This window comes from Dermacentor albipictus, chromosome 1 (genome assembly GCF_038994185.2).
Source record: "Dermacentor albipictus isolate Rhodes 1998 colony chromosome 1, USDA_Dalb.pri_finalv2, whole genome shotgun sequence".
Classification (NCBI taxonomy): Eukaryota; Metazoa; Arthropoda; class Arachnida; order Ixodida; family Ixodidae; genus Dermacentor; species Dermacentor albipictus.
Genome location: NC_091821.1, coordinates 222,835,274 through 222,860,488, shown reverse-complemented (window position 1 = coordinate 222,860,488; position 25,215 = coordinate 222,835,274). Strand labels below are relative to the sequence as shown.

Below are 25,215 nucleotides of genomic sequence, written 5' to 3'. Positions count from 1 at the left end.
TCCACCCTAATGCATCTTCACCCACTTTAATCGACCTTACTGCATCTTAATCCTGCTTAATAGACTTTAATTCACCTTAATCGTGCTTAATCCACCCTAATTCACCTTTATCCAATCTCTAATCACTCATTAATTAACTTTAGTAATCATTAATCATTTCTCATACGGCTGGACATGCTTTGGTTTGCTTCTGGAATTCCTTGGGTCCCGTGATATTTTCTGTACCTCACAACGTGACCTTGAAACATAAAGGTCTAAGGCTTTAGCCTTAAAAATGAAAGCACGGAAGGAAATGAAATGACCTTCACCGCAGTAAAGTCGCTGACTACCACCAGCGTTGCAGTCATGTTTACAAAATGACAAGAGTAAATACAGACATAGCAGCTTCCACGAAGTCTTGGCGATGGCGTACAAAAATACTCAACAACATAAACCGAACACAAGAAAGGCATCTTGTGTTTGTAATAAAACATAAGGAATAACAATAGGAGCAGAAAAGGACAAAATAGACACAATAAAGTTAGTAGCAAAATATGACCCTTTAGATATCAATATTTGGACACCTTATCAGAACGAGTTACGGCTACGCTGAAGTCGGTGACAAGTCATGAATGCAGGAGCCAATGCATGATGCAAAGTCTAATGCTTCTGGCTTTCGTCCTTTCACGCTTAAAGAAATAGCGAGACAGGCATGAAGGAGGAGGTGCCTCGGTTGTTCAGCAACAAAACACGTCGCATGGTCCCTCACCATAAAGGCACGATTAGCCAGAATCGCCAAGTGTGGGGATGAGAAAGGCAGCTTACATCCAAAACGGGCTGCTTGAATATAGATGGATGGTACCTGAAACTTACTACTTGTAAACATACCCCTCCCTTTAGCGTGGGTGCGTGCCATCACCGAGATGATGCACCGCGAAAGTTTGAATAGATCGGTTGATCACTTCATATCAAGACATATGTACTCACCTGACGAGCCCTGCAGCTGAAGGGTGAGGATTGGCACGACAAGGAAGCGCCTGAGCCATGCGAATGCGGGTACATGGATATAAAATGTGAGGAATTAAGTAGAGGCAAAATAAGACGAGGTAATTGGCGAGTGCATGTCTCCACGTCCCTTTTGGGGATCACTTACTACTGCCTTCCTGACCAGTCAGGAACAATGCTATACAAGGGATTTCAGAGACAATATATCTATACTAAGGCTTTCGAAGCAAATTGATGTGCTAATGCATTTTAACATGGTCCAAGCAGCCTTTTCACATTAAAAAGGCGGTCAGCAAGGATATAAGTACTCCAAAACAGTCCTTTGTGAAACGTATTGAGAAGTACTCAGTAGATGTTCTACATACAGCTCAACCTCTTTAACTGACATGTTATAATTAGCACTATTGAAGTGCTCTACGGATTCCTTCTTGTGAGGTAGCGAGCGTCAGCAAACAAAGAAAAATAAATAGAGAGAAATAAATCTGCTATATTCCATCTCACGATGCATGTCGACGTTAATGAGATTAGCATTGAAGCGTTGTAGCTACGCACAGTATTGTGACAGCAGTGACGCGCCTCGCATGAGGCGTGTATGCCGCCGGAGCTCCTACCTCGCGCTTCCCTCTGGACACAATTCACCATCTGAGGGCGCTGTCGTGAACTCCGAGCTGGCGCCTGTGTGAGTATATATTCAGAAAAGGGTGTTAAAATATACATGACGCGGGTTCGATACCGCCTTGCACTGTGGTAATTTTAAATGATTTTTCTGGTTCAAGCAAAAGTTCGACTAATGGTACCAGGAATACGAACAAAAGCCCAACTCTCGTCTCCTGCACTCAAGCAGCTTTCGCTGCTCTTGCTGTACGAGACATTCAACGAGCATCTTCATCTATATACTGACGCTTCAACCACGGTGAATGGGTCTCCAGGATCGGTGATCTTTCCTGCAAAGGCCTCCAGCATAAAGATTCGACTATCTCACCAGACTACATCGACTGCCGTGGAGCTTGCTGCTATTCGTTGTGCACTTCTTGTAGTTTCTGATGAACTACCCAAGAAATGGAGCGTGTTCACTGACTCCAAGGCTGCTCTTTGTTTGGTTTCTGCATTACGCCGAGGACCCCACGAACAACTAGTTCTGGCAATCAGACTGCTGCTTCCCCACCTCGTCGAGCAAGGAGATGACATCACGTTACAGTGGATTCCAAGCCGATGTGGCATAATGGGCAATGAACATGCCGATGCTGCAGCACGATCTGCACATGAGGAGGGCTTGCAAGACTCCATTACATTTTCAAGAACAGACGCTGCAATGAAAATTCATGTGTTTGCAAATAAAGCCATCAGAACTTTATGGAACACACCAAGCTTGAAGCACACACGCCTACACCGAGTGGACCCATCCCTTCGACTTCGACCCCCATCTGGACTCTCTCGACTCGAGGCAGCAGTACATTGCCGACTGTGGCTTGGTGTCGCTTACACAAGATCTTTCGCCGTCCGAGTCGGTATGGGCGAGAGTGCGGCTTGCAGTCACTGCGGCGGCGAGGAGACTATCGAACATGTACTTTGCCACTGTTGCCAATGGTTGGGTTGCCACAACCCAACCATTGAATAAACTGTGCAAGTTTCGCACTAGAAGTCGTCTCGTCCCTGCCTGATGGACATGGTCTACCGGACGCCTGAGCCTGCCGACAATGCCACGCTACCCAACAGTAACGTCGGTCGGGCTTCGAGAAACAGGCGTCGCAACAACTGGTCGGCAGTAGTGGGGTACGCTACCCTGGATAACGCACCAACTGGTGGCAGTGGTGGGATACGCTACCCTGGAGACCCCAACCTTGGAGGACATTTAAGAGACCGTCTCCTCTTCGTCCTGGTGACAACGTTCGGAAGGAAGGTGTCGGGATTCATAACTGCATATGGTGAGTGCATGGCTTCTCTTCGCTAAGGTATCACTTGGCTTTACGTGCTTTTTTTCTAAGAAGTACAGAGCAGTGATTTTTCTTTAACCGTTGACGGAGCTTTGAGTACGTCGAGGTTGTTATAGAGTGAAGAGTTACCAGCACTAAGGGCAGCCATGATAGTTGAAGGCACTAAACAAGACGGAATTGTTGAGCTTGGCCAGAGAGTTGGGCCTCCAAATTGACGAATCAAAGAGAAAGCCGGAGATCACTGACGCGATCGAAGCGAGCGGGGCAGACGACGATGAACTGAAGGAATGCCTAGAGAACATTGCGGATAAGGAAGAAGAGCGCGAGCAGGCCGCACATAAGCACAAAGAAAAGCGCGACCTCGAAATGAGGCGCCTTGAGATCGAGCTCCTGAAAGCTCAAAATACTGAAAGACCTACCACAGATCCACGAGAAAGCGAGCGCAGAGTGACAGACTTGATGGCACCCTACGCAGTAGGAGGGGACATAGGTATCTTTCTGGTGCAGTTTGAGCGCGTGTGTGAGAAGGCAAAATTTGTAAGAGACACGTGGCCGCAACGCTTGTTTACGTTACTGCCACGTGAGGTACCTGATATCATTGCCCGCATGGGGCAATGATATCAGGTACCTTCAGGTACCTATAAGAGGACTTCGATAAAGTCAAAGCAAGTCTGCTTAAAAAGTATAGATTATCAGCAGAAGCATTCGGGCGAAAATTCAGGGAGGTCGAGAAGACCAAAAGTGAGTCATCCTCAGATTTCGCATACACCTTGGAGCTAAACATGAAGGAATGGCTCAGAGAAGAGAGTGCACTCGGCTACGCTGAAAAGACAATATAGTGCGTTGCTTTAGAACAATTCTATTGGCGGCTGCCAGAAAACATCAAGTATTGGGTTCAGGATAGGCCAGGCGTGGACACTATCACAAGAGCGGCCGATCTTGCTGAGCAGTACGTAACTCGCCTTGTGTTCGAAGGCAACGAAGCTCCTAAGGAGGAGAGGAATAAATACAGACCCGACAAGCCAAAGCGATAGTCAAAGTCGAGTCAGTATAACTGAAAGGAGAGGTCAGATTCCGCGAAAAATAGTTACGAGGACAACGAGGGAAAGGAGGAGTCACCCGAACGGAGGGCAGAAAGGCAAAAGAAAGAAGCTTTCGAGGCAGAGAAACAAGTAGTTTGCTACAACTGCCAGCAAACGGGGCATATCTCCGTGGGGGGCAGAAATCGCAAGCTAGTGTTGATGTCACTAAGTAGTAATGTGGAAAATCTGAACTTCTTAAAACCGTACATTCGAGACCTTATGGTAAATGGCAAACTGTGTCGGTTGCCTCGCGACTCGGCCGCCACAGTGGACGTGGTGCATCCGTCGTACGTAGATGAAGGTCAGTTCACGGCAGAATGTGCTTGGATAAGGCAAGCTGTAGAGGCCTGCAGTGTTTGTCTCCCTGTTGCAAAGATTCGTATCGAAGGCCATTTTGGAGCACTGGACACTGAAGCCGCCGTCTCGGCACATCTCTCGCCTCAGTATCCATATTTTTCTAACAAATCTGAGGATTTGCTACGACGCAGGGGAATCGAGTTTAGTGGGGGAATAGTGCAAGCCCCAACTCGTTCCAAGGCAAGGGAGCTAGCGGCCAAGGCGGTGTACGAATGTCTAGTGGTAGAGGAAACAGGTTTCGCGGAGGATTCGTCAACCAGCACCAAACAGGAGAGCCCTATAGGGGATAGGGCGGAAAGTACACTAGCTAATGAAGAAGTCAGGAAAGCACCGGAGCCTGAAATGTCTCGAGAGGCAGAGTGCAGAAAAAAGTTATTGAATGTAAGCCCTGCCACAATGATTACTGAGCAGGTCAAGGCAGAAAGCTGGGCTAGTTGGTGCGTCATCATTAATCAAAAGACTAGCGCAGATAACAGGGACACAGACAGAGAAGGCGACAGGATGAGTTGATGTTTAGCGCTCGTCCTGTCGTCTTCTCTGTCTGTGTCCCTGTTATTTGCGCTAGTCTTTTGATTATAGCTGAGCAGGAAATGCCCAAGGCCCAAAGCAATGCTAAGCCTTACTATGACTGGACGAGTCGGACGCGTCGCTTCGAAGTTGGGGAAGAGGTAATGATCCTGAAACCCTCATTGAAAAACAAGCTACAGGTTCAATGGGAAGGACCGGTTGACATAATTCAGAAATTACCTGAAACAAAATACGTAATCACGGTACCGGGAAAACGAAGGACACCAAAAGTGTACCACGGCAATTTACTTAAACCCTACCGGCAGAGGCGGGTCATTGTGAACATGTCCCTAAACCCACCTGAGGAGATGCCTGTCGACTTTCCGGAGTTAAGAACAGTAACGGGGGCAAAAGACATTCACGAGACCATTGGCAAACTCGTAGAGCAGGCGGAGTCGAATCCCAATCAAAGTGCCGAACTGAGGGAGCTCGTGTTTGAATTTAAAGACACATTTTCAGACACACCTGGAAGGACCACTGCGATCATTCACGAAATTGAGTTAACCTCATCGGACCAAGTTCGTTCGAAAGCTTATCGCGTTTCAGCTCGTCAACGTCAGGTCATGGCCGTTGAAATAAACAAGATGTTAGAGCTAGGTATATTCGAACCCGGAGAGAGCTATACCTCGCCTCTTATTTTTGCTGAGGCCCCAGGAAAGGAGCCACGACCATGTATCGACTACCGCAGGCTCAACTTAATCATGAAGGACCAGACCTACCCAATACCGCATATCGAGGAAAGGCTTGAGAGAGTTAGCAGTGCTAATTTCATCTCCACGCTCGATTTAGTCAGAGGGTACTGGCAGGTTTCGTTGACCGAGAGGGCAAGCAGGCTTGCGGCGTTTATTTCCCCGATGGGAACCTTTCGGCCGAAAGTCCTCAGCTTTGGATTGAAGAATGCTCCTTATTGTTTCTCTATAGCCTTATGGACGAGGTGTTACGAGGAATGGACGACTTTGCACTTCCGTATCTCGATGAGATAGCAATCTTTTTTTCATCATTGGCGGATCACATATGTAACTCTTGCGAACCGTGTTGTGCCGTCTACGAGAGGCCAACTTTACTGTTAAGGCTCCCAAATGCCAAGTAGGGCGCGCGGAGGTAGCTTATCTAGGTTATGTAATACAGCAAGGCTATCATCGGCCTTCCGAGGTTAAACTCACCGCAATAGACAACTTCCCGCAACCACGTACCAAGCGGGACATAAGGTCATTCCTTGGCTTGGCAGGTTATTACCAAACATATATCACCCATTATTCCGAAATTGCAACTTCTTTAACAGATGCTCTCAGAAAAACAGAACCACAAACGGTAAAGTGGGATGACGCTAAAGAAAAGGCTTTTAGTATGCTGAAGAAAGCAGTAACGAGTCAGCCAGTGTTGAACGCGCTCGACTAATCTAAGTCATTCATTCTTCAGTGTGATGCCAGCGACCGGGGTATGGAGGTGGTGCTTTATCTAAAGAGAGGTGACGAAAACGAACACCCTTTACTGTACGCCGGTAGAAAGCTTTCAATTTGTGAGGAAGCATATAGTGCATCAGAAAAGGAATGCGCCTGCGTAGTATGGGCAGTGCAGAAGCTGGTATGCTATATCGCTGGTTCAAGGTTTACCATAGAGACTGACCACTGTCCCTTCACATGGCTGCAGTCCACGTCTACGAAAAACGGTCGTCTTTTGCGCTGGAGCTACGCTCTTCAACAGTAAACCTTCGATATTCGCTACAAGAAGAGCAAGCTTAACGGCATTGCCGACGGTCTGAGTCGTTGCCCTTAGAGTAACGAAAGCCTCAGGCTCACTAGGGTTTCCGTGGCATTTTTACGTTGGTATTTTTTTATACGTTTTTTTTTATTATCGCGAAATGGTAGATTATTGTTAGCTGCTTTTAGTAACCACGTCTTAACGCTTTCAAGATTGTTCAGGGGGGAAGGGCGCGCGACAGGGATGGGAAAGCAGTAGTGGGTTCTCTTCTTTTTTTTTAGGCCTGGTGTGTCTTTGGGAGGGGTGGCCTTGTGCTCGCTTACTTTGTGGTTGTGGGTCCGACACTGTTCTGGAGTGATTGCTTGCTCAAACAGGAGACGAAAAGTCGCGAGACCGGTTTGCAAGTCCAGTTCGCCGGACCGGACCAGGGAGAAAAGGCACAAGAACGCTACAAGGACTGATGAACGACGCCCAGGAATCTACCAGCTACGAACCTAGGGTTCGTCACGCCTGAGGGAAATTCTGCTGCTGAAACGCCGAGCCGTCGCCCAGTGGCTGCTGGCCACTACGCGTTGGGATCTTCCTTCCCCGCCAGAGATGCGGTTGCGGTTGGCGTGTGATACCCCTGACACACGGGCACTCTAAAGTCCTTTAGGTAAGGGGACATCTACCGGAAAGGCGTTCAAGTGCAGTGACACACGACAAAGGAGTATCACCTTTACGGCAAAGTTCCTTTTCGGGAAAGGAGATCGTGCAACTACTTTTCGAGCGGAAAAGGAGTTACTCTCGCACACATCGTGCACAACTCGTCAATAGAAGGAAACCTGCCACACGACTACGGCGCCCGTAGGTATTTTTTTTTACCTTGCGAAAATGTTTTAATTGTTAGCGGTAATACAATTTGTCGAATAGTGAAGATTTCCTCTAGCTATACTCTCAAACGCTCGCATGACGTCGCTAGTGCCGCCATGTTGAATTCCGGCAGTGTCGTCGTCGTTTGCTGCGCGCATGTGGTGTGTTCACGTCGCGAGATGGTGACTGCACAATCAGCGCCCGCAGGAAATACCCAGAAGAAACCACAGTTGTTGGAATAACATATTGAATAAAACGCGTTACGCCTGCGCGCACAAAGGAAGGGACGACAAAGACGTGAAAAAGGACGACAGAAACGCAGGCATCACCAGAATAAACAGCACGCACAGCAAAACACCGGCTGCACATTGTTGCTGGACCAAGTTAAATGGCTGCTAACAACGCAAAAACACGAATAAAATAAACGACTTTAAGCATTATTAGCCATCAACAATAAACAAATATATTTTTTAGGTTCTACAGTAGCTAAGTGTAATTAAATACGCATCTTTTTAAGAATGTTTTCTCTCTTGTGGCTTTAACAGCCAGCGCTATTTTTCTTGCGGCGTTCATCTGAGGAACTACCTAAAGAAGGTCAGTGTGGTGCCGTGTGTCATCGGCGCAACTCCTTTCTGCAAAGGGTCCTTCAGAGTAGCAAAAGGAGTTTACTGGAAAGGACTTTAGTTTTGCCCGTGTGTCAGGGATATGAGACCCTGGGCAAAAAGGAGGCTCAACCACCATGCCTCATCGAAACGGAGGGTCGATTACTAATTTTCTGTGGTTGTCTCCAGTGGTTACCGGTCTGACAGGTGCACCGCAGTACTTACAGGACCCTTCGTGTGTGTGTATGCCTAAGCGAAACGAAGAATGAATTCCTACTTTTCTATGGTTGTCTCGAGTGAATGCCGGTCTGGCGGACGCCCCGCAGTGTTCACCGGCCCCTTTGTGTGTGTGCGTGAAAACACTTTACGCGAACTGTTAAACTCTAGGGCAGAACGCCCTTTCCGCAAACCAATGACGCGCGGAAGAGAAGGGATCAGCTGCCTACGATCCCCAGGACCCGTGGGCTGCCGCCAGCGGAGAGACGCTCGTGAAGACGTCAACTGGAAGAATAGATCTGCCGCCCATCCACAACCAGACGCCGTTTCCGTGAACCAACGACGCGCGAAGGAGAAGGGATCAGCTGCGGGTTGCCACCAGCGGAGGCAAGCTCGGGAAAACATCGTCCAGGGAAAGTGGGTGCCTCCTCCAAGCACCATGGGACTGAGTGCATGTCACGTGACGTTGACGTCAGCAAGATCCCGCCTACGATTTTAGTGGCCCTATTTAAAGGGCCCCGCAATGTACCTTTTCACTTCATTCATTCTTCTTCTCATGCTTCATCAGCCATTGAATAAACCATGCAAGTTTCGCAATAGAAGTCGTCTCGTCCCTGCCTGATCGCCATGGTCTACCGGACGCCTGCAGCCTGCCGACAACGCCACGCTACCAAATAGTAACGCCAGTCGAGGTTGAAGAAACAGGCGTCGCAACAACTGTCGGCAGGGGCGGGGTATACGCTACCCTGGAGAACGCAACAGCACGCCTTGACGACAGGCCACTTTCAGAAAAGTAGAATGCCGACGTGAACTGTCGCCGCACCGAAAGTCGGTCAAGGCTTTGTTGAAATTTTTACGTGGCAGTGGCCTATCAGAAAGACTATAATGATCTCATTCCATCTCTTTCCCTTTCTTTTCAGGCTTTTATCACGCTCCTCGACCAAGTACGGCGGACCGCTCAAGCCAGTGCGGCCCTGGACTAGGGGCTCCACCCACTCGCTTTCTGCATTTTTTGTCTTTTAAATAAACGTTTTGATATATCTATATATTCTTCCCGTCTTTACTTCCCGTTACCCTTCCCCTAGGGCAGGGTAGCAAACCGGAAGTTTTAACTCTGGTTAACCTCCTTGCCTTTCGCTCATTTGCGTCTCCCTCTCTCTCTAAATGATTTTCATCGTGAAAGGTCTTTTAAGTTGATCAGAGAGGGTCGCTGGCTAAAACCTCCTGTAATGAAAACATGGTTTATTATTATCACCTATAAATACAGACACACACACACACACACAGACACACACACACACACACACACACACACACACACACACATATATATATATATATATATATATATATATATATATATATATATATATGTATATTTGAAACCGTACTACCCACACGCCTTAAAATCACTGTGTCGAGGGAAGAAGCCATTACTCGATCATGCATGTGTCGCCTGCGCACTCGGCATACCGTTGTCGCGCCGCCCATGACGCCATCTGAGCTAAATGTTGCCTTGCGTGCGTCTTTCAGAAGTGCATAGCTCAGAAGTACGCTTCAAACTTAAACTGGTGCTCATAAGCAGTTATAAGGCCTACAAGTGCGTAATTTGTTGCAGACATTTCAAACTTTCTCATGCTATGGCGCCCCTGCGTTCCACACGTATGGTCGAGAAATGTCCTGGAGAGACTCAGGCAGTAAGGTAGAAGGACGTCCAACCCCTTTCACCAGGGCGGAACGAATCCATCTCCATAAGGAACGTAGCACAGGAGATTGAGGCAAGCGCAGGAAGCCCAGCCATCCGCGAGGGTGGTGGGCTCGAGCGGCGCAGGGCAGTCTCGTGCGCCACCAGAAGACGCATTCTCAAACGATCCACTTCGGCGATACTATCACCTCAGTGTCAGTATCACCATCAGGCGCGAGCTTATTGGCTGGTTGAGCAAAGTCGGGCGACGTAGTGCGGATCGAGCCAATCAGCTCATCCGATTTTGCTAAGACAGCCAGTCAGCGCGCACCGATAGTGAAGCCGTGGCCAAAGCGACAGTGTCGCCCAAAGTGTTAGATTCAGAATACGGCCCCAGTAGGGGGTTCAGTTCTTTACCGTAGTGCCCAAACACCCCTTGCAAAACAAACGGGCCCACTACGAATATAGGGAGCGAGCATGATTATAAAATTAGGCCGTAAGACTACCACTAGATGTAACATAAGTTCTGCATGTAAGGAATGCGCCAATAAGTGTAACCTATGTAATAATACGATTAGCATTCTTAAGGTACTTCCGGTACTTTCTGTGATCTATCTATCTATCTATCTATCTATCTATCTATCTATCTATCTATCTATCTATCTATCTATCTATCTATCTATCTATCTATCTATCTATCTATCTATCTATCTATCTATCTATCTATCTATCTATCCAACAGTTTTCCCGCCAATTAGGGTCACTGGGTACTCTACCCCCTGATGCATAGAGCATTCGGCTACCCTGCTGAGGGAACCAGGTTCGCAACTAACCGCCGGACCGTATTGGGTCACTGCGGCGATTTGTGTGCTCTAAACTTGGCTACCATACCTGACCATTACCCGCTTCTACTGTTATCGTTATCAAAGTCATCGAACTATTATCGAAGATTCATTCCTCGATATGCCTTTATCGTGCAGCCTCTTGGAGCCCTGCTCAGTTACACAGCATCTACTTCCATCTTACTTCCATCTAGTGGGCTGATTCTGATAAAGAAGCAATTTTCTGCTGTCAACCTTCTGGTTCACCCAAAGCATGATGCTCCAACGAGCGTCATGGTTGATGCTTCGGGTTGTGTGGTCGGAGGCGTGCTTCAAAAGATAACTAATTCAAGGCCAGTGGAGACTAATTATTCTCTAGAACTTTCATCAACCGAACAGCGATACAGCGCTTTTGGTACAAGAGCTGCTGGCGGCTTACCTTACCATGCAACATTTCCCTTAGTTCTTGGAAGGACGGCAACTTGTTATTTTTTACGGATCACAAGTCATTAAGTACTAATGCATTTCGTCATCCAGAAACAGCTATTATTTCTGAGAAACTCGACATCTGCCATTTACTGCTGGATTTCGCACTGATATTCAATATGTCAAAGGCGCTGACAACATCCCTGCCGACACTATAAGTCGGGTTGTGTTTATTTCAAGAACTGATGTCCTTACCCTCCCACAACTTGCCGACCTTCAACAACTCGACAGTGAACTTCGCACCATCCACTCGTCGCACTCTTCATCCTTGAACCTCCAAGACTTTGACAGCTGACGCTCTCGAAGTCCACGACACCACGGCTAGTACAGCGTGAACTGCTGCTTTCAGTGCAGAAATACTTTCATCATATGAATATCGAGAATGAATGAATGCTTCACGGCATTTCTCGTTATCTACAATGTCAAGCATTCAGTCGACGTCCGCACCAAAGTCTGTCACAGATACGTCCTTCCATCGACTTAGCAACGCATGCATGCCCTCGGCTGCAGGAGACGGTACACGTAATGCAAACGAGTTGACTCAGCTCCTTGTTCCTTAATTACTGAGAGCAGTTTGGTTGAGTTTTTCTCTTTAGGAGCCTCAGCTTGATGAGCAGGTTGCGCGAGGAGATTGTTGTCATGATAAATGTCTTCAGCTTCTCACCTTTTCACCGGAATTGTTTTCAGAGTACGGTCACGTGATCACAGCTAAGGGCTCCAAAAGTCGGCGTTTTTTCGGAAATCCGAATCGTCCATCCTCTTACCTGCGAGTGTTTTGGGAATTTTATAGGATTCATCCGAAAACACAGACCCCTGCTTATATGCGTTGTAATTGTATCTCTTCTCGCGCCCAAGCTGTCGCAGGGCTCGCTTCCTGATTGCAACTAAACAGCTCTCTGAGAACTAGTTATACACGTGTTCCGTTAACAGTGCACACGGAGGTTAGCACTTCAACCCCCGTGTACAGGAGTTCACTCTGTTTTTTTTTTTTTTGTCGCCGTTTCGCAAACAGGCTTCAGGCGTCCCGCGTGCCATCGAGGGTCACACTCGTTAGCATTCAGAGAGAACGCAAGCCACGTCGAGCAGAAAGTTGTGTGCATCGCAAACGACCTGCTGCGCAAATTTGTCTCTCCTCCCCTGCACTGCGCGCGGCAAGAGACAGAGAGAGGGAAGAGAAAGAGCTGGACGCGTGCTGATGGGCGATAACCGAAGCCCGAAACGAGCCAACAATCGGTCTCTGTGCGCGCTACACGTAACTGCTTCGCGTATTGATAGCGTGCGGCTGGTTTTTTTAAGCCGTGCAAATTCTGCGGGCTCTCTGGAACATAGGAGGGAGGGGGTCACGGGCGACCGGTCAACCTTGAAAGAGGCCTGCCCGTGCGCCCGGGACAACGGCCGGTCATGCGTGCAGTCGCTCGTAATGGCTCCATTTCCTCGGCTCCGCAGAGACAAGTCGCCGCTCGGCTGTTGTCGCTCTCGTACAAGCGCGTTTCGTGCGGGGGGTCCGCCGCCTAAAAGCGGCAACGGGCAGTTTGGCGACGTCGCCCTGCCCTCGTCGGTGCTTGTCTTACAATCCGGTGACGATAAGGCGCCGCGGTGTAATGGACACCACGCGCTCATTTATCCGGCACCCGATCTCGTGCGCGCCGCCTTCCCGCAGGCGGCCGACGTAACACTCGGCGACATGTCGCGCGCGGCTTTGGAAGTGCAAGACCGACGGCTGCGGCCGGCTCGAAATAGCGCCGCCGGCGAGGGAGACGCTGCGCGGCTGCTCGCCTCAACTCTTTGTGTCGGCAGCTTTGGCCGCGCGCTCCCGTGCGCTCGGGTGTATCCGAGCGCGCATATTTATGCTCTGGTAATGCTATAGCCCTTACATTTTATCACTTGTCCTGTAAAAGCAATTTTCTCATCTCGAGTAATGGCTGTTGAACGGGAAACGGAGACTGTAAGGTATGCAACATTTCTTCTGAGAAGCGATTTGGCCGGTTTTTTTCTTATTGTCGTTTGCAGTAAGGCTTCACTTTGGTACTCCGATGTAAGTGTCCTTTAGCAAGTGTGTGCTTATTGGATTCCTATTTGTTAGACTCACCTTTATTTTGCTCGCATTTTTTTCTTTTCCAACAATTAGAGGAGTAGATTACCATTCTATTATACCTTATAGACCCCATGGCAGGTTCGCTGTTTTCTTTAATATATATATATATATATATATATATATATATATATATATATATATATATATATATATATATATATATATATATATATATATTCCCATTTTCTTCTAACCTTGGCTGGTGTTCTGAAAGTTTAAAGCAGAAAAGAGAGACGCATCGTCAGCTGTTGCACTGGAGCGGGTAACACAGACATGTGTCTTTTCTAAACACTGTAGGCTTTCAAGAAAGGAAGCAGCTTTTCTAGCGCCTTCTCTGCCCACGTCGATAGGAACGAACAGTCTACAACCATCTTTTTCCGACAGCGGACAGTTATGAAGAGCAGTGCCAAAAAAAATATATATATGATCTCCAAACCGACGATAGTCACACGTCATATTCAGATGCCCGGTCGTCTCGTCAAGCCGCATACGAGGAAAACAGCCAAGTGGAGTCGTAAAAGCCAGTCGAAAGGGAAGCACTAAGGTATTTCACACAATTCTTTTAAGCCTCTATAGTCAATTTCGTTATCAGACACAGACCCTGGGAAGCTTTCTGTTATATCGAAATTTAGCAAGCATGAAACACAATGGCGAGACGAGCCCCAGTAATGCCGCAAAATGCAAGCCCGCGCATTTTCATCGGCTTTCCTCCGCAACACATTTACACAATAATTTGGTCATATATTACTCGGAAAAGTATAAATCCCTGTGCTTCAAGCATGATACGCATTTTGTTTATTTGGAAACGTCGGAACGTCCACGGGGGCCGCATTTCGGTGGAGCCGAAATACAAAGACGCCAGTGTACCGCGCATTGGGCGCATGTTAAAGAACCACTGGTGGTCAAGATTATTCCAGAGTCCACTATGGTGCGTCTCATAATAATATCGAGCAAAAAACCCAAGAATGTATATTTTTTTCTAGAAACGCAGGAAGTGGTGCCCCGTACGTTGAGCCAACTTGAAAACACGCTTCCTTTTCGGCGTGATATATAGGCTGATAGGACACGGAACCTAAAGTTGCTTGCTATAGCAGATTCACTGCTACCAAAGCGCGCGCAAAAACCGTCTATAAGGCTGATTATTACTGGAGAAAAATGCAGGCCATACTTGTAGCTTTGAGTAGCCAAGCGTAACTACCTCTGGTTAATCTTTCCTGCCTTTCTACAAAACCTTTTTATCCCTCTTGTGCTTCAACTGTGGTGCCGATGACGCCGCTGTAATGCCATTGATTTCATATATATTTTCGCGCATTTTGTCCACTTCTACACCTGAAAGTCCCCAGAATTTGTCACGTTAAGGTTTCGTTGGCTTTATAATTCAAGTTAATTGTCTCTCTTTATTGACAAGCAATTCACTGACGAGGGCACCCTGGCGCTATATAGTGTCTACGGGTTCAGCCGGCATAGGAATCATGGAAAGTAGACGGATTTGCCTAAATTTCGTCCTTCTGGCTTTTAAACGGCTTTGTGACTTTGCAAACACATCGTTCCCGACCAATATTGCTTCATAAGTGAACAAATAAACGTAATAAAAATTGCACGACGGCCGAATTCGATTAGAGTAGATCTATAGCACATAAGCCCGATGTTGTAACCATCATAAGTCATTAACGGATGCTTTCGTCGACAGGCGGAATAGAACATCATCAAGAATTATGTCCGGGCAACCCAGCGCCCAGAGACCCTTGATGCGTTTTGATTTGAACACGGACCCATGCCTCATCAGGTGGAATCGCTGCAATGAGCAGCGATTAGGCGCGTTCGCGGAGTCTTATTGCCTTCTACATGTAGAAAATTATAGACCGCTTTGAAATTGACGTCAATAGACGCAGATAATGCGAAGAAAACGAATTTACAAGAAGGTCTGAAGCCTTGGACAAGCGCGGAGATCAGACCAATTCGTGTACTAGCCATCATTCCAACAGTGGCTAAATGATCGCGCCGCCAGAACTTCGTCTAGTAATTCTAGTAGGAGCCTCAATGCCTTGAATAGTTTGTCAAAATCCGTGACAGCACTTAGAGCTGGTGCCCGAATTTCATGCTGGCATCGCCACCTGCATTTCGCGGCTTATCAACCCTCCCCTTACTGCACGGATTACGCCCTCCGTATTGCAGAAATGTACCCTACAAACCTGTAGCTTTACTTTATCTTCCTTCACCATTCCCCCACGTCTATGTGCATTTTATCGCCTGTCCTGTTTGGCAAGTGTTATTTGAGAACCATTTTTGTTATTGTTGCTCTTTTTACTTATTTTTGTGTCTATAATTTCTTTTTTCTGTTCCTTTTGTTTCGTACCAAAATATATCCCGAGTCTCATTACAGAGTACTTCATAATCACATCGTGGTTATACTGTGGACAATCGTCGTTTGCGCATTTCGGGAGATAAATTACGGCGTTTTGAGGTTAACTGTTTCTTTGCTGGTCATCAGCAGTAGTTATAATGCCTGTCAAGCTACAGTATTGGTGCCTTTTCATATTCGTTACTCTCACGCCTTTTCTTTTTTTTAATTATGCTGTGTTCCTTCCTAATAAATAACTCAAGGTCAAATATATTCCACACCATACTTGATGTGTCGTCATCGTATATGCTCTGCATTTTCTTATTGTCCATAGAGTCTGCGCTGTGCGCCCTGTATTAATTCCCAAACTCGCTACAGTCGAACCCGATCATAACGAACCCGGAAACGACAAATTAGGCTGTATATCGAACATGCCAAACTTATCCATTAAAAGCTTATTCATTAAAAATAAATCGCTCAAAACGAACTGAGCATTGGATATATTGAACTCTGAGTGATTCAGCCTGCGCCATGAAACCACCGGCAGCTGCTTATTTACAGGCTTTTTTTTTTGCAAATGCTTTTTGAGCATGTTTTTATGTGGCTGGGAATCGTTCTTCAGCATCTTCCGACTGACCGTGTATGTGGTGCAATAGGATACATAAGCCGATGCAGCGGTCGATCCTATCGAGTTGCTGCAGAGACACGTGTTGGTGTGAGGGTCAGGTCATCACTGTCTGTTCGCCCCTCTGTTCTACCCGTGTACAATGAGCTCATCCTAAAGGTTCGTTATTCACGGGTTAGGATATGCTAAAATATTAAATTACTCGTTATATCTAACTAACTATCTTTAGTCCTCGAAACAGTTCGTTATAACAGAGCTTGAGTGTAGCCCGATTTCGTATATATGCTCTCATATGTTCCTCCTTGGCATCCCAGATGAGCAAATATGCGCGACGTGCAATACAAGCCGTTTAAAGCAAGACTTTGGCATGCCAGGCGTTCATCGTCGCGCAGTGTGGAGCTCTATGCATACGCGCCGCAATGAGCAAGTGTAGTAGAATGGTGGTGTGCTCTTTGCGAAGCCACATTTGAGAGAAATCCCAAGCAGACTGGTGAGCGACTCGGGCTATGCAACCTTTCGGCTCGCGTTCATCGCATCTATTAATTTGTTTTCTAAACCACGTGTAAATGCGAAACAAGTAATAGTAAAAATAACGGATCACGATGAATCCTTAACTTTTTCCGCCTTTTGTGTCATGCTTGTGTCTTATAGATTGTGTGATCTTTAGCGCTTGACGCAAAAAGCTTCTAATAGCAACATGCAGGTCCGTCACCCGTCTTTTTTGCTTGCTTGCTTGCTTGCTTGCTTGCTTGCTTGCTTGCTTGCTTGCTTGCTTGCTTGCTTGCTTGTTTGTGCACTACTGTGCAGCCCCTTATTCGATACTCATTTTAACTTTATTGTCCAGTTTTCAAGCAATTTTGTGCGGCTACAAACGGCAAATTAAAATGCCCAGAGCAAATACTACACGAGCAGGAAACTTATTATCGATGTTTTTACAGCAAAAATCAGAAATTGCAGTAAAATAACCTCTAGAAATACCAGATCTTTTTTTTACTGCGTTCTCCTTTCTTCTTCTTCTTCTAGTTCTTATTTTGCTTGAAAGTAGTTGAACCTTGTCCTCTTATAAAGCATACATGGAGCGTCGGCAACTAGTACACCTTTCTTTGCCTTTTTTAGATGCAGGTCACTGAACAGCGCAAGGGGGGAGATTAATTTTGTCTTAATGAGGATATTATTTCGTACGATAATACGAGCGAGAGAGAGAAAGAGAGGAATGCAGGGCGATTAACCAGATGCGAGTTTCCAGTTTGCTACCCTGCAGTGGAGCGGGGGAAGTTTAGGGGTGGGAAAGAGCACAGCGCGAGAGAGATGCTCAAAAAGAAAAATTAATACGAAGGCCGTTCCAATTATGGGCGTTCACACAAGCCGGCGGATATCATGAAGCGCAGTATCGCATGCACGACCTTCAGATGCGATGTAGTCATTGGTAAACGTCTGGTGGAAAGCTTTGGTGGAAGTCGATTGCTTAAGGTTGGGTCCAGGGAATATAATCGGGCATGCATGAAGCGTGGTTCATTTCATTCTGACGTGGTGTATTGGCGTTGTGGGGTCTTAGCGTCTCACAGGAGTACCGACCACCGCGGGTTCGAGCTTAGCGAGGCACGTACAAGGCCGCGCCAGCCGTCAGCCTCTAGCGTCGCTGCGCGCGAGCTCAGGCCACAAGGGGCTACCGAGCGACGCACGCAAGAACACAGTATTGCCCTAAGTTGACGGAAACCGTTTATTGTCTCCAACGGCACCCAACACTGCACGAACGCCCGGTCCCGGGACGGCGGGGAACCAAAGGGGTCCCGCACCAAGGGCGAAAAATACAGTTAAGGGCGCCTGTAGCACGTCGCTGCGAGAGCACAGGCTCAAGCTGGGACGTGCCGTATAGGAAAAGTCCCGGCGGCTATGCTACTCGCTCTCGCGATAACCGATGGGCCAACTCGCGAGAGCTTGGGCAACCTCCTTCGGCTTGCGCCTCCGATGAGTGCGGCTCGGCGTGGTACGACCTCGCGCGAGCACTAGGCACCCGTTCTTCGGCTTAGCGCCAGGATAGGAACAACACGAGGCACGCGCTCCTCGCACGGGCAAAGGCACTGTGCGTGAGCTCAGTCCTAGTCACAAAGGTGTCGGCGGACGAGAGGAAGCATGTACGTACCGGGCACCGTCCCAAGGAGCAAGAGAGCCGGTACCGTCACGGCAGTAGCCACCAGGGGCCGCTTCGTGACGTCACTAGCTCCGCCCTCACCGCGAACCACCGCGAGTGGAGCGCCACCGCCGAAAACTGGTTCGGAGCGAGAACGAGGTGGATAAGGATAACAGGCATGGGTGAAATGCGCCCGCGCAATGGCGCGTCGAATTCCCCAAATCCCCACATCGTGCAAGCGTGCGGAGCATCTTTGCAGCGTCTCGAAATCGCGATTGATATGTGGTGGTCTTCTCCATGGGCTAAACGGGAAGCTTGATTGGTACGCTCATTGCCGATAATACCACAGTAACTTGGTAGCCCATGGAATATGACATAGTGCCCATTCACAGTCAAGGGGTGGGTGGCCTCTGTAATTATAAACACCACCTTTTCATGCGGACCGCGCCGCCAGGCTGACAGTAAACACTGGATCCAGTACCGCCTTTTAGTCGCAGAAAGTGCGCCGTTTCATTTTAATTTGCTTTGTCATTAATAAACTATAATGCGACGTGAAGCGCTGCAAGTACTGCTGCCGTACAGACCTTGCCAACTGATACGTCTTGAACTTGAGGGTGGTGGCTTTTGCTGGAACGAAGGCAGCTACGGCAGAGCTGTTAGGCAGGACGGAGCCATATGTGCTTTTTTTTCTTTTTCTTTTTATTTGCTGACTTCAGATGTTGTCACGTAGATGCTTGGCTCAATGGACGATAGCATAAAATTCTACGATAAGTCGCAGGCAAAATGTCAATATCAAGACACATCATGATGCACAATTAAGTCACGATTCCGTCGCATGGCCAAATGGGAAGGAAGGAAGGAAGGAAGGAAGGAAGGAAGGAAGGAAAAAGTGGAGAAGGAAAGGCAGGGAGGCTAACCAGTTTAGCTTAACCGGTTTGCTACCCTACACATGGTAGCGGGATGGGGGAAATGAAAAATGGGGAAGGGGGAGAGGGAGAGAGAGCACATCGCACAGTACACACACATCGTCCATTGGAGTCCATCAATGGGATTTTCTTATCAGAGCCAATGCGGTATATGTAACGTTGCATTTGGCTGAGCACCTTCTGCGAGCCGCAGTATAGATTCTTTTCCCGTACAGAGTTTCATCTGCTGTGCGACCGCCTCGCGGCAACTGGGACATCAAATCTCACAGAACGCTAGAGGCCAAAAAATAATAATAATACTTATACTGATAACGCAATACGTTTTTTTTCTTTTTCAAAAACAAGCCTCACGACATTGCTTGTCCGTGGGCAGCGATCCTCTGCGCTCGAAATCATGGAAGTGAGCAGGGCCAATTAGTACGATTTTCAGTTCCCGTTTATTACTCACGCAAGTAATTAATAGCGTGGGCATCGTGCCATGCTGCGGCTGCAACCGAAGCGCCCAAGCACTGCGCTCGCTCGCGTGCGGACGAAAGATTATATATATATATATATATATATATATATATATATATATATATATATATATATATATATATATGAGTATGTATGTATGTGTGTGTGTGTGAAAGAGCGAAAAAAGTAAAACAGATAACAGTTTGTGCGCCGATCGGTTTTTCGCCGTTTCGGGGCTGTTTCAGACGCCTTATCGAGTTAGCAGGGAAATACGTTACGCCTCCGGAATTCTTTATTAAATAAGGGACTCGGCCCAGCGCGCTGAGCCACCGCCGCCGCCGCGCGTGACAACGCCGCGCCGCGCGGAGAAGCTCGCGCGTCGCGACCGCGAGTGAAAAACAAGCAGCGGCGCCCTAATTAACTCATTACTCGCGAGAAGAAGAGGCTGAAAGAGCTTCGCCCCGGATGAAAAATAAGATGCGCGCGGTTGTTAACACAGACGAAACCAGGGTCATTAATCATTTCGGTAATAGAAGTCTTCCGAATTTTTTCGCCGCTTTCTATATATGACATACGGCAGTGTTTGTTTTCATACGTGTTTGTCCAGCGTTATAGAGCAGGCCTCGGTGTGCAGCACATTTCGTTGCCCCTGGAGTGCTTTTGTTTTGTTTTAAACTTTTTTTTCCTGTTATTGCGTTGGTCTTTTCTTGTTTTTTCTTTCTTTTCTACTGCTTTTTTGTGTGTAATATTTGGCATGCATGAGAGACCGCGTTATCATCATTCTCACCTCCTTATTTTTGTTATCAACATTCAGCATCTTCTTTTCGCATGAGGCTTCAGCTTTCTCCTGTACCTGGGCGCGATGACCTGAATGTGTGGCTTTTTTTCGCCGCTCCTGGTCAAACGGGTAATTCCTTTTGCCCTTGGATAATACTTCAGGAGCATATTAATTAGAGAAAACAAATTGCGACTGCTTCATTAATTGCTCCCGCCGAGATTCAAGCGCGCCTAAAGTTGTTTATCGCTTACCGCTCTCGCAGAACCAGCGCATTAAACTTGTAGACTCGTGCTTCTTTCGCCACTGTCGGTGGGCGTTGGGCCATCGAATGCCAAGGGGAAAAGCACATACGTCATGTTCAATAAGTATGGAGACATCGTCACGTATAGCACGCCACAGAGAATCCTCATCGACGGCTGGGAAAGACAAAGAGCGATGAGATGTCAGTGCATCTGCAATCGTTTTGCAATGTACAACCGTGTTTTGGAGACACGAATTCAGCTCGAACAAACGGGATGTGTGTTCGGCGGCGCAAGGACAGTGATCCAACCCACTGCAATCACCAACGTGCTTAGTTCAATTGCAAATATTTACGATTTAGTGTTCATTTACAACGTCAATCGCAATCATGCATGTGAGAAATTCAACATTTGCGTCATGTTGTTACCCTGGCACTACACGGAAAGTTGATTGATTGATTGATTGATTGATTGATTGATTGATTGATTGATTGATTGATTGATTGATTGATTGATTGATTGATTGATTGATTGATTGATTGATTGATTGATTGATTGATTGATTGAAAGTCCCAAAGCAGCTTATGAGAGGCATCGTATACTGGAGGGTTCCGGGTTTAGTTTGACCACCTGCGATCCTTTCCATTATTGTGCTGCCAAAGCGCAGTACACGAGTGTTCTGAATTCGGCCCCTATCAGAATGCGCACGCTGTGGCCAGGAACCGAACCTGTGACATCTTGCGCAATAGCAGAGAGCCACAGCCACCGTGCCACCTCGGAGGCTGCAAAGACAGCTGGGACAGTTCATTGGAGCACCCCGTGCGCTCGACAGGATTGGCGACCGGCCCCTTACGGAAGGCAGAATTCTTGGATGCTGATCCCGCCGACGTCGGCACGAACTGCTTTAAAAGCGCTAATGTGTTTTTTTAAAGAAAACGTGACTGACTGAAAAACTACAGAATGTGAAAACTGATGCGTTCCTTTTTATTTTCTAATCTTTTTTTTTTTCTTATCTTTCTTGCTCTTACCCCATTCCCTTGTGCAGAGTAGCGAACAGAACACCTAATCTGGTTAACCTCCCTGTCTTTCACCTCTCTGCCTTTCACTCTTGTTTTCCTTCCTTTCTGAGGGCGAAGTCTGCAAATAAAGCATGTGGCTGGAATGGTTATGTAAGTGCGTGCAGCTCCGATCGCAAAAAAAACTCCCCGTCAGTGCCGGAGTCATGGCTCGTGCCGCTTTCGCGCCTTCCATTACGAAATGCTGTGCTAAATTTTTAGCTGCCTGTGCAGAAAGAGCGCAATGCTAAATGTGTGTTGTGCCAGTCTTCATTACCCGTGTGCTGCGCGTTATACATAGTATAAGAAACAACTCTTGAAGAAAGCCTTCAGGATGATATCCACAGTGATTAACAATCGCTTCCGCAATTAATTGGCTTCGTAATGCACAACGTGTATTCTGTGTGCATGAGCTAATCTTTGAGATTAGAATTTCAATCAAATCGTGATTTTATTCGGTTTGTTAAAAGACCCACTGATGTCCGGGAGGTGTTGCTTAAATTTGGAAGCACGGTATATCGTTGGTGCAGCTGATGACTTTAATGTAAAATATGCACCAGTTTCGCCCGAAATTCCAATGAAGTAACGGAACGTCTTCCGCGGAGAGAGGCGAATTTTCTCCCTGCAGAGGCATCGGTGCGGGCTCTGTGTTGTGGTAAGACGTTCAAGAGTCGAGCAATCGGTAAACAACGGTGGGCCCCTTTGTGCGCGCTATTCATTCGTCCGCTGTGAGTTGCCACTGAGAACAGCGATGATGAAAAGCGCTGCACGAAGTGTCTTTTTTGTCGCTTTTGCTCTGGCACTGTGGCTGCAGACGTAATTCCGGCGACAATATTTGCCGAGCGAACGTTCTGCCTACTTCCCATTGTAAGGACGGCAAGATAGGGTTTTAGTCCCGATTTGGCATTCCGAATGTAGTTAACATTGATTAACTGCAGGGTATAGTCACCTGCCTTAGATTAGACACCCTCAAGAATGAAATCTTGTGTACTAAGAAAACCGTCTGACACTGGCATTTCAATCACACTACATTGCACTGCTACGAGTATCAGTCGTTTATATTTGTATTTTAGTTCATCATTCTTTTATTGTGCAATTAGCATTTGCTTATTAGCATCTGCAATTAACACTATTAGCATTAGCATTACATCAATTAACTATTAGCATTTGCAAATTGCCATTTGCAATTAACATAGACACTACAGTCCATATATATATATATATATATATATATATATATATATATATATATATGCTACAAATATTAGCAGATCGTGACAGGTCGAAACAAGTGCATTGATTTTTTATTTAATTATGGAGTTTTAACTGCCAAACCACGGTCTGATTATGAGGCACGCCAGTGCAGAAGTCCGTATTAATTTTGACCACCTCAGGTTTTTTAACGGGCACTTAAATCTAAGCATACGGGTGTTTTTGCATTTCGCCCCCATCGAAAGGCGGCCGCCGTGGCCGCGATTTGATCCCGCTATACCTCGTGCTTAGCAGCGCAACGCCATATGCACCCATTAAGCAACCACGGCGGGTTCAATTGCACCGTTATAATACAAATTCTATAACAGTGGCGACTAGGAAATCAACAATGGCTGTAAGGTCGATAACTCGATAATCGATAACTCGAATCATTTTAATCCCCTTTCGGTACAATGACAATTATTCCCTGCCATGAAGCTTCCTCCACATTTAGGATATCCGCAGAACTGATTTGTCGTATTCGGCGCTCCCTTGCTTCGAGTTGTCGATTAATTCGGCCTGTCTCTGAAATCTGCCATGCATGCTCCCGGTTAGCCACAGCCCCGGGAAGACGTTGGATGAGGGTTAGATTCCCGCGCCTGCCATGCACTGTAAACGGAAATAACTCCGAGGTGGGAGTATACAGCTTGTCCTCTAGCGACCCCCCGGTTCGGAGTTAATTATGCTCCGTATGATCGGAGTAGAATTTTTACTCCGTACGAGCGGAATTTTTGCGTAGAATTATGGGAGTTTTTTTGCTGTCTTTTCTTTATTTTTTGCTTTGCAATTGACGGAGTTTTTTCGAGGTGCAACGGGAGTATAAAAAGAGGCATCGCGTGAGTTGGCGCGAACATGTTTACATGCAGAGGCTGCGCTGGTCAATTTTTGAAATATGCACACGAGACCGCGTCAAATTCGACGAAACAAGTCAATGAAAGCACATATATCATGACATACATAAACATTTCAGAAACGCCCAATGCAGAAATTTGAAAGACATCCCACGTACACGCGATACTCAAGAAGCAACGGTGCCAGTATATATAGCCACGATACTGTGTGCCTCGAAACCGCCTAGGGAGCAGCTGTGCTGTTTTCAGAATTGCGACTCACATGCTCGTTCATACATGATCTGCCTCTTTGAAATTAGCAGAATACCTTAACCAACACAAAACTGTTAATTCAAAATAGTGAGAGAAAAAAAGTTAATGGCTTTATTTTTCAGAATTATCATGCCATTCTGTGAGTGCTGAAGCGACTTCGCACACTGCCGGCGTTCGCGGCCGAAAAGTAGTGCGTTAGTTACAGTAAGCAAGAAAAATGTAAGCGCACGTGCTGCATAGCAAAATTAAATTTTTGCGATATAGTGGTAGCGTAGCAAGAAATTATTACGTGTGAGCATGACCCGCAGCAGCCGACGTAACACCGAAAATGCGCAGACATACATTTTATACACCGCACTACATGCTCTGCGTCCAAGCAATCTGTCTCGGTTGCGCAAAGGAGCTACATCGCTGATCTGTCGAGTGAATTCCTAAACTCGGAGCCAGCAGGCATGCGTCTAAATCAGTGTCTCGGTTAGAGCGTAATGTTAATGCAATATCGGAAGCAACGACGGGACCAAAACCTATATGCGCGATAACAATTCGATTCACATCGCTCAATAAGAAGCTTTATTTTCAGCACGCATACTTATGTCCTACCGTTTTTCTTCGGGCGAGGATATCCATTCACAGATAAATAAAAACAGTTGCTTGCACTCCGGTCTTTCTCACTGGCAACACAGCACCGCAACGAACTTCGGTTATGCTATTCATGCGCGACAAGCACGGATGTCGTCGCTCGAACAGTGGCTGCTGTTGCCATTGCTACGCGGTCCTTTCAAACACTACACTGGACGTTGTCAGCATGTACTCAAAAGGACATAGAAGTCGCATTTCACGTACTGAAGAACACAAGACAACGTGACGCATGCACGAAAACACAGCCAGAACGTGAGCCGACATCACGAGCCAGTGAGCAGCTTCGAGGT

General features: G+C 47.0%; 1 pseudogene; it reads left to right on the top strand.

Annotated features, from left to right (window-relative positions):
- The first annotated feature begins 2,650 nt into the window (after positions 1-2,650).
- Positions 2,651-25,215, top strand: part of LOC135912046 (T-cell leukemia homeobox protein 3-like) — a 113,183-nt pseudogene continuing 90,618 nt past the window's right edge.